The sequence below is a fragment of the Mauremys mutica genome, chromosome 4 (assembly GCF_020497125.1).
Source record: "Mauremys mutica isolate MM-2020 ecotype Southern chromosome 4, ASM2049712v1, whole genome shotgun sequence".
NCBI lineage: Eukaryota > Metazoa > Chordata > Testudines > Geoemydidae > Mauremys > Mauremys mutica.
In genome coordinates this window covers 73,359,189-73,377,627 of record NC_059075.1, presented here as the reverse complement: position 1 = coordinate 73,377,627, position 18,439 = coordinate 73,359,189, and the positions used below count along the sequence as shown (strand labels likewise).

Sequence of the window (18,439 nt, the reverse complement as noted above, 5' to 3'; positions counted from 1 at the left end):
CAGGGCTCTTCTTCAGGTCTGGGAAAGTTAGTCCAAGAGTTACAGCTAAATGCAAGATTAAACAGATATCCATAAATAGTTAGCACATATTCTAAAGAGACCATCCAAGGTAGAATGGCCCAGTAACACCTCTACAGTCATAAGATAAAAGGGGGGTTGGTGGATTTTAGAATGTTATAATAAAGCATAAACCTAGTGTCTGTTCAATCCATATTTTTTGTGTCTAGCAATATTATGAATTTAATCTCCCAGACTTGTCTTTTGAAAGTGGTTTCCTTTGAGGATGAGTACTGATAGGTCGATATAGAATGACCTCTTTGTGAAAAGTGTTCAACCACAGGAGATATAGTGTTTTTGTCTTTTATCATTTTCCTGCGAGAGTTCATTTGAGTGTAGGGATTGTCCAGTTTCACCCATATAGTTGTTATTGGGGGCATTTAGTGCACTGATGAGGTTCATCACATGTTGTGATAGGCATGTGCAGAATGCATGGATCTTGATGAAAGGTGTATTGGGGGGATCATTGTAGTAGTCGAGATATGTTAGCAGGTTTTGCACCTGTTGTGCTGGCAGGGTCCAGTGCTGCTTTGAGTTGGTATATCTTGGTCTGTGTGGAGCTTGCTTTTGGTGATGAGCTTGGGGGGGTTGTTTGAAGGCCAGAAGTGGGGGTTTAGGAAATATTTCTTTCAGAATGGGATCCCCATAAAGTATGGGTTGTAGTTATTTGATGATACCCCATATGGATTCCAATGTGAGGTGGTAGGTGACAACTAGGGGTATGCAGTCAGAGGGGGGTTTATTTCTGTATTGAAGCAGGTTCTCTCAGGTTATTTGGGTGGCCCATTTCATGATGCGATCTACTTCTCTGGTGGAGTGTCCTTGTTTGAGTGTATTAAGGTGTACATCCCTGACTAAGTATCACAGGGGTAGCCATGTTAGTCTGTATCCACAAAAACAACGAGAAGTCTAGGGGCACCTTACTGACTAACAGATTTATTTGGGCATAAACTTTTGGGGGGTAAATAACCCACTTCTTCAGATGCATGGAGATTCAGATCCATGCATCTAAAGAAGTGAGTTTTTTACCCACAAAAGCTTATGCCCAAATAAATGTTAGTTTTTAAGGTGCCACCAGACTCCTCATTGTTTTTTATCCCTGACTTTCTTATGCCTATTACAATATGTGGTATACTATACCTCATCCAGTGCACTAAATGCCCCAATAACAACTATATAGATGAAACCAGACAATCACTACCATCTCAAATAAACTCACGCAGAAAAATGAGAAAGGACAAAAAACACCCTATCAACTATCGGTGAGCACTTTTCACAAACAACCTAAACAATACTTTCAAAAGACAAGCCTAAGAGCATAAATTTATAATTTTGCTAGACACAAAAAGTCATGGACAGAACCGAGACACTGGAATTATGGTATATTATAACACTCTGTAACCTACTAACTTTCCCTGCTCCCCTGCTATTGTCCTATGATTGTAGAGGTATTAACAGGCTACTCTACCTTGAATGGTCTCTTAGATGATGTGCTAAATACTTATGCTAAACTATCTGTTCCATCTTGCATTTAGCTATGATGCTCAGAGTACCTTTCCCAGACCTAAAGCATTGCTCTGTGGGTATCTCTACAAAGCAATGTAATCACAGGCTTAAGCCAAACCCCTTTACATCCACACACCAACTGTGCTAACCCAGGGTCTCAGGACCCAGAAGGGCAGGAGGGTATAAGCCCATGTTAAGCTGGGACCTAGAGTCTGAGCCCTATTGCTTTACTGTGTGTACACAGTCCCAGCTTGACTTGGGTCCCAGAAGTCCTCTGGATGTATCCCAGAGTTCCCGGAGGCAAAGGAGCACAGCTGCAGGCAGCGGACAAAGTGGCTGAAAACACCATTACTGCCAGCAGAGCATGGTTCCCCTTCCTGATCCAGCTCTTCCCCGCAGCTATACAGACCTTGCCTGAAGCAGGGAGCAAAGCGGACAGGCAGGAGGCAGCACCCAACTACCGGGATGTTGAGGTTGTTCCGTGCTGAGCTGGGAGTTCTGCCACTCACCTTTCCTGCAGGGCAGCCTATTGGTCCTGCTCCTCTCTCTGTGCTTTGCTCCTACCCACCTCCCCCGAGGGCTGCTTGTGCAGAGGCATCTGGGCAGCATGCATTATGAGGGCAATGAGTGGGAGCCAGCCCCAAAACTTCCCCACAGCCTCCCAGGGTGCAGTGGAGACAGGGATAACAGATCCCCAATGGGTGCTGGAGCACACTGCACCCAAGCCCTGGAGATGCACTTCACCACTCCCCAGCCAGGATCGTGTGTGTGTGTGTGTGTTTTTACTCTGAAACCTACATTTTATGTCAAACTTCAAAACAGACAAAAATAAACAGAAAACCAATGCAACAAAAACACTGAACATCCCATTTTAAAAATTAAGAATTGCAAAGTTTCGTTTTATTAGTTTGACAGTCCTGGAGACTGATGTCCTAATTATCCCCAGAACAGGTGCACATGGGCATTTTCCTGCCACTGTGACTCTACCTAGAGCTGGAGAGCCCAAATCTCAGATTAGATAGTAGTTAGTGTAAAGCCTTCTCAAACTGCAGACATTCTACTCTGACAGCCACCAAAGGAGCTAATTATGCAGTTTATGTGCTCCTTATGGGCACCTGAGATCCAGCAATAGCACCATCATAGTTAGGAAAAAAGGGCCATGGTCAAGTTTTCCCCCAGTGTACCATATTCCTAGGGCTAGAGTGTCGACACTGGAGGTGGGAGGCTCACAAGGCACTTTAGGATATGTTTATTTTGACTCAGGTCTGTGCAGGGTGGATGCCCGACCCTTAGGTTTGAGCACGGGTCAGAAAATTCTTAACCTAGGGCTAAAATGCAATGTAGATGCTCAAGCCCAGGGTTCCCTGACATGGGTCAGCTGACTCAAGTTCCACTAACCCCAGGCTCATGGTGCTGTGTAGACATAGCCTATGTGGCTTGAAAGTTTGTCTCTCTCACCAGTTTCAGAGTGGAGTTGGTCTAATAAAAGATGTCTTTATGCCGGAAGCATGAAAAAGCCAGGATTTGAGCCACAGAATCTTTAGGGACAGAGAGTGCATCTCTCGTTCTGTGATGGAAGGTAAGGAGTGATGGAAGAGTCATCGGTGGACATAATGCGAGCTGTGACAGGTAAGGATACCATGTCTGCCTGGGCCAGGTGGGGGCAATCAGTATGATGTTTACTCTTTCTCTTTTCACTTTCAACAGGACTTTCAGTATTAGAGGGAATGGGGGAAAGGCATAAAGAAGGCCCTGGGCCCATGAAAGGAGGAGGGCATCTTCCATGGAGTGTCATCTGATCCCCACTCTGGAGCAGTACTGTGGATATTTCTTGTTCTGGTAAATAGCAAATAGGTCTATTATAGCTGTCCCCCATTGTTGGAATATGCCATGGAGTACCACCAAATCTATCTCCCATTTCTGGTTATGTGGGAATTTGCCGCTGAGACTGTCCTCCATTGTGTTGTACATTCCTGATAAGTAGGCTGCTGATATTAAGATATTGTGGGTGATGCACCAGTTCCACAGTTTTAGCGCTTTTACGCACAGGGAATGAGATCTGGTGACTCCCTGATGGTTTATTTAGTACATGCAGGCCATATTGTCTGTCATTACCCTTCTGTGATAAATGAAGTCGGGGAGATAGCTACCCAGCCAGCCAGTTAGTTATTTGCTTTGCCTGTAAAGGGTTAAAAGTCCATTGGTAAAAGAAAGGGAGTGAGCACGTGACCAAAAGAGCCAATGGGAAGGCTAGAACTTTTTAAAATTGGGGAAAAAAACTTCCCCCTTGTCTGTCTGTGTTGTTCTCCTGGAGAGCAGCGACAGGGCTGGAACTATGCTGTAAAAAGCTTTGGGCCAGGTATGAAAATCATCAGATCATACCTTGAACATTTGAAACCCCAGATATGTAAGTAGATCAGGAAATGTCTAGGAAGACACAATTAGGTTTCTCTTATTTCTTTATGGCTTGTGGACTCTGCTGTGCTAACCCCAGGTGCTTTTGTTTTGCTTGTAATCTTTAAGCTGGACATCAAGAGAGCTATCTTGATGCTTAATTTTAGTATTTTTTTTAAACCTAGCAAAAAGGCTAAGTTCCAGATGTATTTTCTTTCTTTTTATTTTTAATAATTTACCTTTTTTAAGAACAGGGTTGGATTTTTGTGTCCCTAAGAGGTTTGTGCACATGTTGTTTAATTAGCTGGTGGCAACAGCTGATTTCCTTTATTTTTTTTCTCAGCTCTTCCCTAGAGGGGGCAGGAAAGAGCTTGAGGATACCTCACAGGAAGGAATTCCCAAGTGCGCCTTCCTGGATTCTCAAGGAGGTTTTTGCACTTGGGTGGTGGCAGCATCTACCCATCCAAGGTCAGAAAAAAGCTATAACCATGGGAGACTAGAGTGGCCACTATTAATTTTTAGAATCCTTGAGGGCCCCCATCTTCTGCACTCGAAGTGCCAGAGTAGGGATCAGCCTTGACACCTTCCATGTGTGTCTTTGATCAGTGGGAAGAAGTGAGCCCACAAGTTTCTGACCGCTCTGAGTTTGAGCAAGTTGATGTGGAGGTACGTCTCGGCTGGACACCATTTGCCCTGTACTGTGAGACCATTAAGATCTGTGCCCCATCCCTATGAGGGATGCATCAGTGGGGTCAGGAGTAGAGATGGGGAAAAGTAAACAAATGGGATTCCCCTATAGCCATTTACTGGGTCCTTCCACCAGTCCAAGGACTGCTCGACCCTGGTGAGTATCGATAGTAGTTTCTTATGTAGTCTCCATTCAGTCTGTAAAGCAAACCAAACCACGTTTGGAGGCATCTCATGCATAGTCTAGCATGAGCAATAATTGATGTGTCTGAAGTCATGTGCCTCAGGAGCTAGAGGCAATGTTTCACTGAAATTTGGGGTTAGATTAGACTGTCTCTCATAGGCACCGACTTCCCTTCTGTCCGGGAGATGCTCAACCCCCACCCTCGCCTGGCCATGCTCCTGCACTGTCCTCACCCCACCTCCATTCCACCCCTTCCCCAAAGTCCCCACCCCCTTCCCACCCCAATTCCCCGCCCCTGCTCTGCCTCCTCCCCTGAGCGTGCCACATCCCCAGTCCTCCCCCTCCCTTGTGGAAAGTCCTAAGCACTACCTAAGTGCTGGAAGGGAGGGGCGGGGACACAGCATGCTTCAGAGGGAGAGGGGGAAAGAGGAGACGACAAGGAGGGGAGAGCTTGGCTGCCGGTATGCGCAGCGCACCCGCTAATTTTTCCCCCGTGGGTGCTCCAGCCCCCATGGAGTCAGCACCTGTGCTGTCTCTATCAACAGGGAGAGACTGAGAAATCTGTGATGTGGCATGAGCACTTTCGCCTGAATAGAGCCGAGGTCAGCGTCTATGAATTCTAGCCTCTGTACTGGTGTTAATGTCGATTTTTGTTTGTTGAACTGTATGCCCCGATTCTGGAACAGGTCCAGTGTGGTCTGAGTGACTTGCTGGGCCTCTGCAAAGGACCGTGCTCTGAGAAGAAAGTTGTCTAGATCAGTGGTCTCCAAAATGGGGTGCGGAAGAGGATCCTTCGGGGTGCGGGGCAGTTTGGGCGGGTTTTTTTTTGCTTGGGGCAGCAAAAATGGTACAGCCAGCCCTGCAGCGTACCAGGGGGTGCATGCTCAAAAAATTTTTACTGATAGGGGTGTGCGACCAAAAAAGTTTGGAGACCACTGGTCTAGATAAGGATAAATCATGATGCATTGAGAGCATAAATGGGCTGCCACTACTGAGAGAGAATACTATGGGGGCCAATGAAAAGTCAAAAGGGAGTACTCTGTAACAGTAGTGATCTTGGCCTAGCGTGACCCTGACATAATGCCTGTGGCTCAGTATGATCGTGATGTAAAAAATAAGCATCGTGGAAGTCAAGAACTGAGAACCAGTCTCCTTTTTCTAATGCTCAAATGATCACAGATAACGTGACCATCTTGAACTTTTGAGCCTTGATAAACTTGTTGAGCACTCTGAGGTCTGGTATGGGTCTCCAACCCCTTTTTTCCTTCAGTATCAGGAAGTAATGAGAGTAGAAGCTTCTGCCCTTTAAATGTGCGGGTACTGGCTCTATGGCTCCTACGCTGAGGAGGTTGTTTCTCTCCTGACGTAGTAGGCTCTTGTGAGAAGGGTCCCTAAAGAGGGCGGGGGAAGGGTTTTGGTGGAGTAAGGGAGGAGAAATGGATGGAGTATCTACCTTGGATAATCTCCAACACCCACTTGTCAGAGGTTCTCTGTTCCCAGGTGCTGCAGAACAGAGCAAGACAATCTCCAAAGGGATAGGTAGGGTTTTCCAGCATGAAATGAGGATTAATGTTCTAGGGGTACCTAAACCAACCCGTCAAACTGTCTCTTTGAAGTGGAGGGCTCAGAAAAAGTTTGCCAAGATCCTGACATCTTTCGTCTGGAGAATCTGGGCTTCTTCCTCTGAGGTTCATACGATCTCTGTGTATAGTGAGATGGATATTGGGACAAGTATTGTGAATGAGGCTTGAATGGTGGCTGAGCGTTCTATTTTCTTTTGTACCCAGATATATAGATCCCGAGGGATCGAAGAGTGAACCTCAAATCTTTTAATGTGTGGAGGGAGACATCAGTCTTTTCAGAAAATAATTTCATCTCCTCAAACAGGAGGTCCTCCACCATCATTTAGACCTCCTTGGGGAAGCCGGAGATATGAAGCCTCGAGGCCCATCTCATCACAATGGCAGTTGAAATAGAACGTGCTGTCGTATCAGCTGCATCAAGTGCAAACTGGAGAGACTTTTTGCCACCATCTGGCCCTTGTTAACCATGACTTTAAATTGTTTCTTGTGAGAATTAGGGAGCTGCTCAATAAAAGAACTAAGCTTCACATAGCTCTGATTTGATGAGTGGCCAAGTAGGCCTTCCTGCCAAACAGGTTCAGGCGCTTCCAGACCCAGTCATAAGTGGTGGTGGAGGGCTTTAGAGTTAACTGCATCAACGATTGAATTAGGAGACGGATGTGAGAACAGTGCCCTGTGCAGGCACATAATATTTCTTGTCTGCCCTCTTACAAGTTGGTGGCATGGATGCCGGGGTCTGCCATATCACCATGGTGGCGTCAAGTAGAGCCTCATTAATAGGAAGGGCCACCCTGGAACAGGTGAAGGAATGTAGAATGTCCACCAGTTTATGTCCACCAGACTCAGCAGCCCTGGGGATCGTTTCTATTTTATGTCCCCAAAAGCTCATGCAGGGCTTCAACTAGCCACCCGCAGGGATCTGGAAGAGATTACTACCTCCCCCAAACAATGTATTTGAGGGGGAGGTTTGATCTCCTTCTTCTGAAGCTTCAGAGAAGGCCATGGATGGAGATGGGACACTGAATGGGGTGGTCCAGTGCTCTGAGTTGGCACCCAGCATTCTCTCTCTCAGGTGCCTAGCCAGCTGGCTTTCATTCAGATGCTTAGGATCTAACTGATCATCACATGTGGGGTCAGGAAGCAATCTTCCCCCAGGTCACAGTGGCAGTGACCTCAGTTTCTTTTTTCACCTTCTTCTGGGGCACTTGGGTTCAGGTCATCAGGATTATCTGGGTTTATCTCACTTAATCATTTCCCTGCCATTGCAAGGGCCTTGGGTACTGATGCAGCTCAGTCCCTCCTATTCTCTACCTCTAGCACATAACAGTTCACTTTCTTGTGGGTTGTTACACTTCAGTCTCATTTCAGTTGTTGGGGTTAGTGTTCCTGTGCTGGGCAGTTTTGGGGGCCTGTGACATACAGATGGTCAGATTAGATGAGCTCAGGTCCCTTTTGGCCTTAAACTCTGACTCTATAACAGAAAAATCTCTTACACTCTAAAAGAGAGAGACAAGATAGATAGAATGCACTAGGAAATCCAGATAAGAGTATAACTTAAAATAAACACAAAACAACAACTTTAATCATTACACTTTTGATTACTTCACTTTATACTCTGCCTACTAATATGTCTCTCACTGAACTTATTCTGATATTCTGACCACTTAAACAACTTCAAAACAAACTTATTTTTAAACATCAGATTGCCTAAAAAGTGTTTCCCTCCGCCTGTCCCTCCCCCGCCCAAAATCAAACAGACCAAAAACCTACAATGGGCAATTTTCAATCTATGACAATGACAGGTTGAAGAAGTCCAGTATCTTGCTACCTTTAAGGGCTAGAACTCAGAGCTTACCACTGAGGCTAGATTGTACTTTTAAAGGATAGCACTGCTTTGGGGGCAACATGGAGTTGCAAGGCCCCAGGTGAACTTGAAGATGAATTGTTAAAATCACCCATGCACCTTTGATCAAGCTACACCATCCTTCAGATAGAGCAACCTGCTCCATTCTCTGCAGCCTGCCAGCTCCGCTGGCCAGTGTAGGGTGACAACAGCTTGATTCCTCACTGCCACCACTCTCACAGCTCATAGCAAGGGAAAGCAGTACCAGCTACACATCAGTGACACTGCTGGCCCTCTAATGTCAAGAGGTGATGTTCTGGAGAGAGCTTTAACCCTAGGCTGATAGAGGTAGCTAGAGGAGAAGGCTGTGAAGGGAGCGTGTCACAGAATGCTACAAAGAAGCATGCCTTAGTGGGATGTACTAAATGGAAATTATGATAATTGGAAAAGCATCATACGTAAAGCCAAAGTTAGATGAGTGATTGGCACAAAACCTGTTCTAACCAGTTCCACTAAATGTTTTTTAGTGTAATTGCTCTTCTAATTCAGAATTCATGTTTTAAAGGCCAGTATTTCTCTTGGCATGAATGTAAAGTATTTGTTATGATCTCTTCAATATGAGAAGCTAAGTTACAGTTAGATAAACAAGTGCTTCCTTCTCCTCCTCCGGGAGGCAGACAAAAGGAACCAACTATGAATGGGCAGAGTCCCTACCCAGTCCTCAAGAGAGCATGCAGACCCTGAGTTAATATTTAAACTAATCCCCATGCCTAGGGCCTGGCTTTATTAGTAACACAACATAAACCTCAGGCTCCATCTTCCTCCCCAAAGTTGGCTGTTAATAGGGTGTCGCTCCAGAGCTTCCTCTTTCCTAGCTTCCTGTTCCTTCTGGCTCTAAGATACACTCCCATCCCTATTCTGGTCAAAGTTAATTGAATCCATCTTTCAGCATGATGCACCAGTAATTGCCCCGAATCTTAATGTAGAATTTTAGGAAATGAGCCTGGGTTGGTTACTCAAAGAAGCACTGCATTCCAGTACAAGGGCTTAGGGTCTTCCACCATGTTATATCCCTCCTTGGGGGGGAGGGGGACATAAAACTTATAATACTAATTTCCAAAACACATTAATAAAAGGAGATACAAAGGGTATATCTATACTGCAATTGGGAGGTGTGACTGCAACACAAGCAGAGGTATCTGAGCTAATTCATTAAAAATAGCAGTGTAACCATAGTGTCACATGCTAGCCACCCAAATATATACCCCAGTGTCCTGGGCAGGCCTGCAGCTGGGCAGAACTGTACTGCAGCAATACTGTTATTTTTAGTGAGCTAGCTCAGGTATATCTACACAGGTTGCAATCATCTCCCTATTGGAAGCACAGACTTAACCTAGATGACTGATTAAAATGGCCACTCTGCATCAACTACAAGAACTAAATGCAGTGAACATCTGAATAAAAGAATAATCCTATTGAACCATAACATACCAAACAGAAAGACTGATATCTCTGAAAAACAGAAAAACAAAGAAGTTATCGCTCTTGCTAAGTGAATTATTTGAACCACAGTACTGTAGCAGCCTTCTTTTTGGTTAATATTTGAAGTATGCTTTTGGTGTTTATTAATAAATAGTTTAATTTAAAATATACAAAGGATTCAATAATTTCTTTAAAACAAATATATAAATAACTGAGAAAGTAGTTCCATCAAAGGAGGACAGAAAAATAGAATGTGTGAAATTAACCTGTAGCTATGAGGGACATAGTGCACAGGGCTTTGCTAAGTAAGCTCTGCATGGGGGATGTGCTAGGGACTCGAAGTAGAGTAGTAACAGAAAACTCCCTGAATATCTCATATGCACTGTGGATAGTCTTTAGGCCAGCCATGGAGTAGAAAACAATAATCAAAGTGGACCAGGTAGGGCCCACATTTTCACAGATCTAGTCGTCTTAGTAACATGTAAGTGTCACAGAGGATGTGTGGTCACTACTCTAGCCTTTGTGCTAGACTGCAACCATGTGGGGGCTATCCCACAGCCCTGTACCAAGATCAGGGTTGGATTTAAGCTGTTGAAACCATGTCTCATTTCTCCCATGCAGAGTTTGATTACTGGCATTTTATGTAAGTGAAATGAATTTCACCCTTTAAAGAGAAGAGTGGTCATCTCTTAAGACCTCAAGAGGTCTTAATGTATTTGATATGGTTAGGGATTTTTTTGGTTAGTTACATGCAAAAATAACTCCATAAGCTAGAACTAGTGACATGAATCCCATTCTCAGCAGTTTCTAGCCTTAAGCAGTGTTTTTCATGAGCACAACATTAATATTTTAAAGACAAATAAAGGATGTGATGAATTTTTTGAGACATCTCACCTACTAAAATGTTTTTGAAAGCTAAAGCTTGGAATGATTCTTTATACATCAGTGAAACTGGTCTCTAATACAGGAAAAGGTAAGAAGAGAAGCTAACACTGCCCCCTTAGTGCCACAATTCTTTCATTACTTTAAAAAAAAAAATCTTCCTGCAGAGAGAAATACAGTAAAGAAAAGCTAATAAAATAACGGTCCTTTAAACTGTAATTAAAAGTTGGGGGGAGAGTGGTAGACTCATCTTTCACCTGTAAGGTTTCAAAACAGGTCAGTGACTTGTGTAAACCAGTTTTGTTTAGATCTGCACCCACGATGACTCCAGAATAAATACATCGTGTTTGCTTCTGTGTATTTCCCTCTGACTGCTGGCATACTCTCCATGCTGTTCTTGAATAAAATAAACATCTACATCACTATCCCACTCTTGACATACCATCAGAAACAGGGAGATGGGGGAGGAATACTTACTCCTTGCCTTTTATAAATGCAACACAAATATTGTTTTGTTAATTTGCATTACAGTAGCACTTACGGTAGATGCTTTCACTGAGACAATGCCTTATTGTGTTAGGGGCTGTAACATACAAATAGTAAAAGTGGCAAAGAGTTCTGTGGCACCTTATAGACTAACAAACATATTGGAGCATGAGCTTTCGTGGGTGAATACCCACTTCGTCGGATGCATGTCGACATTCACCCACGAAAGCTCATGCTCCAATATATTTGTTAGTCTATAAGGTGCCACAGAACTCTTTGCCGCTTTTACAGATCCAGACTAACAAGGCTACCCCCCCTCTGACACTTGATACAAATAAGTAGACATAATTCGTAGTCCAAGGAGCATATAAATAGTATTTTAAAGCTAATTCAAAAAAATAAAAATATCAAGATGAAAAAAGCAGTCAATGAGCTATATTGATTGAGGAAGTGGCCCTCAATTTTAAGAAAATTATGTTAATACTTGAAGAATACAGACAATAGAAAAGTATTTATTTGGGCATCAGAATTAAATTTGCTGTATTGCAATTAAATGTGGCATTTCATTTGCTAAAAATAACAGACACAATTTATTCAGATGCATCTTTTACTCTGGGGCTGCCATAACTTGTGCTTTGGCTATCATTGTTCCTAGGGTCCTGGCAATAGCCAGAGACTAGCCAGAATATAGGGACACCCTGGCCCAGTACGTTCCCTCCATCGTCCCCTTGCCCAACTATAAAAAAACCCCACATAATAGCTTTGCAGTTAGCTGGAAAACCTTCTGTGCCTATGTCTGGTTTGTTCAGCCATTGCAGACACCACAGAGCATCAGTTAGTCAGACCCACTTTGTTTAGAAAGTTTATTACATGTCTAAGATTTATGTCCTCAGCTATTCATTTCCTTCTTTTAAGTGCTTGCATTTTGATCTTGAGGTGATAATGGAGTATAGCAATTTTTTTAATGGTTTGCAAAGCAAAGTGATTTGTTTGGGAAATTTCCCATGTGTGGGGTTTTGGTTTTTTAACTTGCATGTAATATTTTCTTTGTGTAGGTAAATGAAGGCACTTTTCTTTAAAATTTTAAATATATGGGGCGAAGGACTCTTTGGCTTATTACATTAGAAGTAGTGAAGGGCACTATCCAAGATATTAGTGGCTCTGATTTGGTGTTCGTTGATGGCTGATCCAGAGCTCCTGTGACAGTATAAGGATATGCATGTTACTACACACCTAAGATAACTACATATCCATACACATACTGATAGAAATACTAAAAACAGTGCAAATTCTTGTTACCACAACTAAGGTTATGTCTACACTGGCAATTGAACAACAAAACTTATCTTTCAGAGGTTTTAAACCTCCCTGCCGCCCCGGAGAGAGACGAGACCCTCCGGACACCAGAGTGGGCGCAGCCAGGGAGCTCTGAGCCCGCCCCCGCAGGAACCTGGGGCCCGGGCCTACTGCTATTATATACTGTTATTGCTCAGCCCCTGCCTGAGGGCCTGAGCACCTGACTCACCATTGCCCCGCCCTGACCTAGGGCCTGGGCTTACTGTGTTATGTCTACCTTCACAAAGGCCACAGAGGACGACTCCTGTGGCCGGACTAATTCCCCACTAGACCTATTCCCCAATTTAGTGAGGCAGTGTGGTTCCCCACTGCCCCGAGAGACACAAGCCCTGGCTAAACTCTCTACACCCCTCCTCCCCTCGAAAGACAAACGTTTTGCTGCGACAAGCACCAGTGTGAACAGCGCACTCTTGCTGACAACGCTAATGCTGCTCATTGGGGGTGGAAGCTTTTTGTCAGCAGGACAGCCAACAAACAGCGGCTACACTGCACAACTTTTAGCGACACGGCTGCGGCAACACAGCCATGTTGCTAAACGCTGTGTAGTGTAGACATAGCCATGGACTGGAAGGCTAAATGTAAAAGATAAAACTGGGTCACAATAAAACTTTTCATCTCTTTTCTGTCTGAACTCTCACAGGATCAAAGACACTAAACTAAGGCAGAGATTCTCCAAGAATTACCTCTGGGGGTCTACCCTGAAAGACATTTTGAATTGACAAATTACAACATTGCCATCATCTTTAGGAACCATAGATGGCAACTTACGTGTGCTTGTATGTTTGCTTGCTTTCACCTGTAAATAACTCTCTAATTTCTTTTTCCTAGTTAATAACCTTTAGTTAGTTTATTACAGGATTAGCTACAGGTTTTGTCTTTAGTGTGAGATCTAGGGTATAAACTGATGTGAGACATGTGACTTGTCCCCTGGGACTGCAAGGAAGCTGATTTTGTGATCTTTGGTATAGGTGACCAATTATCAATCAGTCCAGCTTGCCTGAGTGTCAAGATAAACTGAGGAACCCAGGGGGACTGTCCGTGACTCTATGATAAGACTGTTAAAGTGATCTAGGAGTTCACATTTGTTACTGGGTTGGTGAAATCTAATTATAGAACATACCACCACTTCGAGGTTTTAGCCTTGCTTTTGACAGTCTGCCCAGAGGTTCACATTCTCAGTTGTCAGAGTAGCAGCCGTGGTAGTCTGTATCCGCAAAAAGAACAGGAGTACTTGTGGCACCTTAAAGACTAACAAATTTATTTTAGCATGAGCTTTCGTGAGCTGCAGCTCACTTCTTCGGAGAGCTGCAGCTCACGAAAGCTCATGCTAAAATAAATTTGTTAGTCTTTAAGTTGCCACAAGTACTCCTGTTCTATTCTCAGTTGTGTGCCCCTCCAGACAGCTTGACACAGGCAATAACTGTGTATTTGGTATTTAATGGATCCTAGAGAGGACCATTTTCTTCATAAGCTATTAAGATGCAACTCTTTGTCTACGCCTGCTGAAGGAACTCTAACACCTGGAATATAGTGCAGGATTCTGCTCTCTATTCTTTTGGAGTAGATAGTTTCAGTGCTTTAAAGGGTTCCAATAATTCTGCCTGATAAACCTAGATGTCTGAGGTATCTTCTTTCATGAACCATACTCCTGGGGGGAATTCTGCACACTGTGCATGCACAGAATTCATGTCCGGCGCAGAATTTTTTTTCCCAGCAGAAAATACATTCTGTTCAAGAAGTGCTGTAGTTCCACCTTTTGTCCACCAGATGCCACTCTGGTGCCAGAACAGCCGGCTGACTGGCAGTAACAGCTGTGGGCTGCATTCATCACAGCAGCCTGCCCCTGAAGCCATGTTAGGAGGCAAAGTGGGACACGTGGGGCTGCTGGAGAGTCACAGACTGGGGTTCAGAAGGGCTAGTGGGGGGACGGACAGATACTGTGCCAAAAAGACTAATATGATTGTTGGATGCATAAACAGGGGAATGTTAAGTAAGAATAGAGAGGTTATTTTATCTCTGTATTTGGCACTGGTATGACTGTTGCTGGAATACTGTGTCCAGTTCTCGTGTCCACAATCCTCTAGAAGGGTGTTGATAAAATGGAGAGGGTTCAGAGAAGAGCCACAAGAATGATTAAAACATGTCTTATAGTGAAAGACTCCAGGAACTCAATTTATCTTAAACAGAAGATTAAGGGGTGATTTGACCACAGTTCATAGTTACCTACATGGGAAACCAATATTTGATAACAGGGTCTTCATTATATCAGAGAAAAGCATAACACGATCCAATGGCTGAAAGCTGAAGCTAGACAAATTCTGGCTGGAAATAAGGCATAAAATTTTTTAACAGTTGCAGCCCTGCAGATTTCAGTTACTGAAACATCTTTGAATTGGGCTACTGATGTAGACTGTGATCTACTAGAGGAGTGCCTCTCAACCTTCCCAGACTACTGTACCCCTTTCAGGAGACTGATTTGTCTTGCGTACCCACAAGTTACACCTCACTTAAAAACTGCTTGTTTACAAAAATCAGACATAAAAATACAGAAGTGTCACAGCACACAATCACTGAAAAATTGCTTACTTTCTAATTTTTACATCTAATTATAAAATAAATCAATTGGAATTTCAATTTCAGTGTGTAATATATAAAGCAGTATAAACAAGTCATTGTCTGTATGAAACTGTAGTGCTTTTTATGTAGCCTGTTGAGTACACAGTCACTCTAAAGGGAAATGTAACATGACCAAAACTATAATAGGCAATTATACATCCAGATATCCATCAAGAAAGTCCTGAGTGGATAGAGGTGCTCCCTTAGATCTACCTGGAACAGAAACAAAAGAGTCTAGGAGTCTTCCTGAATGGCCTAGTCCTGTCCAAGTAAAGTCTAATACCCTCTTAATGTCCAGTGTATGCAAAACAGATTTCTGTGTAGATTGATGCAGCTTAGGGAAAAAACAGAAGGTGAATAGTTTGTTTGATATGAAACTAAGACGACACTTTATGTAAGAACTTTGGATGAGGTGGTATCTTTATGACCTCGTAAGAGCTCCCATTTCCCCAACCCTTGGAGCAGAGGTGATGGCTACCAAGAAGGCTGTCTTCAGAGAGAGATGTAGCAGCAAACACCTAGCTAGTGGCTCAAAGGGCTCTTTCATCAAATGGTTAAGAACGAGGTTGAGATCCCAAAGAGGCGTAGGGGCTCTAATCTGTGGGAAAAGATTGATAAAGCTCTTTTAGGAATCTTGCTGTGGTTAGACGAGCAAATACTGAGAAACCTATTGGCACATGGAAAACTGTTACTGCCAATAAATGAACCTTAGTGGAATTTGTAGAAAGGCTGGAATTTTATAATTCCAACAGGTAGTCCAGGATTGAGGAAAAAGACGAGTGGGTCAGAGAAAGATGGCATCAGTTACACCAAAGATTTTATCTTCTCCATTTCTGAAGGTAAATAAGTAGATTCCTTTCAGCTATTTAATAGAATCTTTTGTACTTATGATGAACATGTGGTCCCTAGTCCTGAGAACAACTGAGGAACCAAGCTTGCAGCCTGCAGGACATTCAGATTAGAGTGAAGTGTCTGACCCACATCCTGAGACAACAATCAAGGTGTGATCAGGAGCCACCATAGAAGGCAAGAGATAAGTCTGATGCGGCAAGGAAACCAAACTTGTCTTGGCCAAGTTGGTGCAATCAGAATGACTTTGGCTTGGTCCTGTCTGATCTTGATAAGGACCTTTAAGAGCAATGGAATTGGAGGATATGCATTTAAAAAAAAATCTTTTGTCCATGTAATGAGGAAAGCATATGCTAGAAATTGGGGATCGAGCCCCACCTGGAACAGAATTTCTTGCGCTCTGTGTTGGTTGCTGTGACAAAGAGGTCAACCTCTGGAAATCCCTAAGCTAGGAATATTTTGATGAGACTATAAGAGTTTAACTCCCATTCATAATTTATGGAGAAATATTTATAAAAGATGTCCTCCATGGTGTTTTGTATCCCCAGGATGTAAGAAGCATAACATTGGTTATGTATCGGTTCCAAAGATTTATTGCTTTGGCATAGAATGACGAGGAACATGCTCCATCTTGACAACTGATATAGTACATGCACGTTATGTTGTCTTTCAAGATCCCGATGAACCTGGTTCTGACTAGGGGAAGAAAGCACAGGCAAGCATTTCTGACTGCCCTTAATTCCAACAGATTGATGAGCAAGCGCTGTTCCTGTTGTGCCACGGTACCCTGGACTGTATGAGGACCCCGCTGTTAATAGGACTGTGGGAGGATACTGGTTGAATAGGATTCCTTCACAAACTTTGATGGATTCATCCACCAGGTGAGTGACTGTAGGACCTGGCTTGGTATAGATACCTGCTTGTTCATACTGTGTATATTGGGTACATGAGCAGTCCCGAGTCATCCCTGGAGACACTGAAGATGAGCCTGGCTTTTGGTCACAAAAATGGAAGCCGCCATGTTGTAGACATATCCATTGTGGAACTTGCTGGCTGAGCTTAACTCTTTGCATAAGGCTCCTTAGAGCAAGGTGCCTGTTGAAAAGGAGATAAGCTCTGCCCATTACCAAATCCAGAAGTCCTCCTATAAAGAGAATTTGCTGACTAGAGGGGATCAAAAATCGATTTCTCAAGATTTATCTGCTGGCTTAGACTTTGGAATAATGAATTTGTTGTTTGAACTGCCACCATATCTCCTGATGTGACCAACCCTTGATGAACCAATCATTGAGGTAGGGAAAGACAGTTACTCCTAGACAAGGGAGGTAGGCAGCTACAACCACCATGAGTTTTGAGAATACCCTTGGGGCAGATGACAGGCCAAAGAGCAGGACCCAGTACTGGTAACGACTGTGAAAAAGAATTGAAGAAATCTTTTGTGGGAAGGATGTATCTCTATTTGGAAGTAGGCATCTTTGAGGGTTGCAAACCAGTCCCCTGATTCCATGGAGGGAACTACAGCTGTTAGGGACACCATCCTGAATTTCAGACATTTACAAACTTGTTCAGTTGTCAGAAACCTAGTATTGGCCTCCAGCCCATTTTTCTTGGTTATCACAAAATATCTTGACTAGAACCCCTTTCCACTGGGTTGAAGAGGAACTGGTTCTATGGCTTCTAGACTTAGGAGCAATGAGATCTCCTGTGTAAGCAAACTAATTGTGAGAGGGGTCCCTGAAGAGATATGGGAAAGGGGACTGGAAGGGCAGAAAGGAAGTAAGTTGGATAGTATCACCTGAAGAAATGGCCTCCAATACCATTTGTCTGATGTTATAGCCTCCCATGCTTCATGAAATAGAGGTGGTGCCCAATATGAAGATGAGGGGTTGTGTCGTGCAGCTAAGAGAACCTGATTATTATATGGTCTGGACTCTTGACCAAACCATCAAAACTGGTGTTTGGACAATACGGAAGGCTGGGAAGACTCAGTCGAGGTAGTTGCAGGCTCTCTCTTTGAAAATCTTGACCTCTTAGCTAGTGGCTCCGATGACCCATGGAAGATGGAAAATTGAGCAGGATCAAATCTCTGTGCAAACTGAGACTGGCTAAATTTTCTCTTAATTGCAGGTGTGTATAACCATAGAGCGTCTTTTAGGGTGTGAAGTGAGTTGTCCGTGGAATCTGCAAAAAACTTCTGGTCATCGAAAGGTAAATCTTCCATGGTTGATTGGGTTTCTGCAGGAAGTAGAGACAACTGAAACCAGGAAGCTTGCCTCATCAGTACTGCCAAGGAAATATACCAGGCTGAAATGTCCGCTGCATCTAGTGAAACCTGCAGTGAAATCTTTGCCAAAAGCTGACCATATTTTATTATAGCGCTGAACTGTTCTTGATGTTCCCATGGTACATGGTCAATAAAAACCTTAATTGTCTCATAGTTCACTTAGTCGTATTTTGACATCATTACCTGGTGATTAGTGATACTGAACTGAAGTGCTGCTGATGAATAGCTCT

General features: G+C 43.5%; 1 protein-coding gene and 1 long non-coding RNA gene across 6 annotated transcripts in view; one reads left to right on the top strand and one right to left on the bottom strand.

The window, feature by feature from the left end:
* The window catches only part of PHF21A (PHD finger protein 21A), a 294,983-nt gene that overhangs the window by 155,342 nt on the left and 121,202 nt on the right, over positions 1-18,439 (bottom strand). The gene's annotated exons all lie outside the window — the stretch shown is intronic.
* LOC123369851 lies at positions 10,250-18,330 on the top strand. 3 transcript variants are annotated; one of them, XR_006579159.1, is made up of 4 exons: positions 10,250-10,379; positions 15,829-15,915; positions 16,674-16,806; positions 18,053-18,330. It is a non-coding gene; the product is annotated as an uncharacterized LOC123369851 (long non-coding RNA). The 3 variants fall into 3 exon arrangements; XR_006579157.1 differs by lacking the exon at positions 10,250-10,379 and adding an exon at positions 10,400-10,709; XR_006579158.1 differs by lacking the exon at positions 15,829-15,915 and having other exon boundaries at positions 10,267-10,379.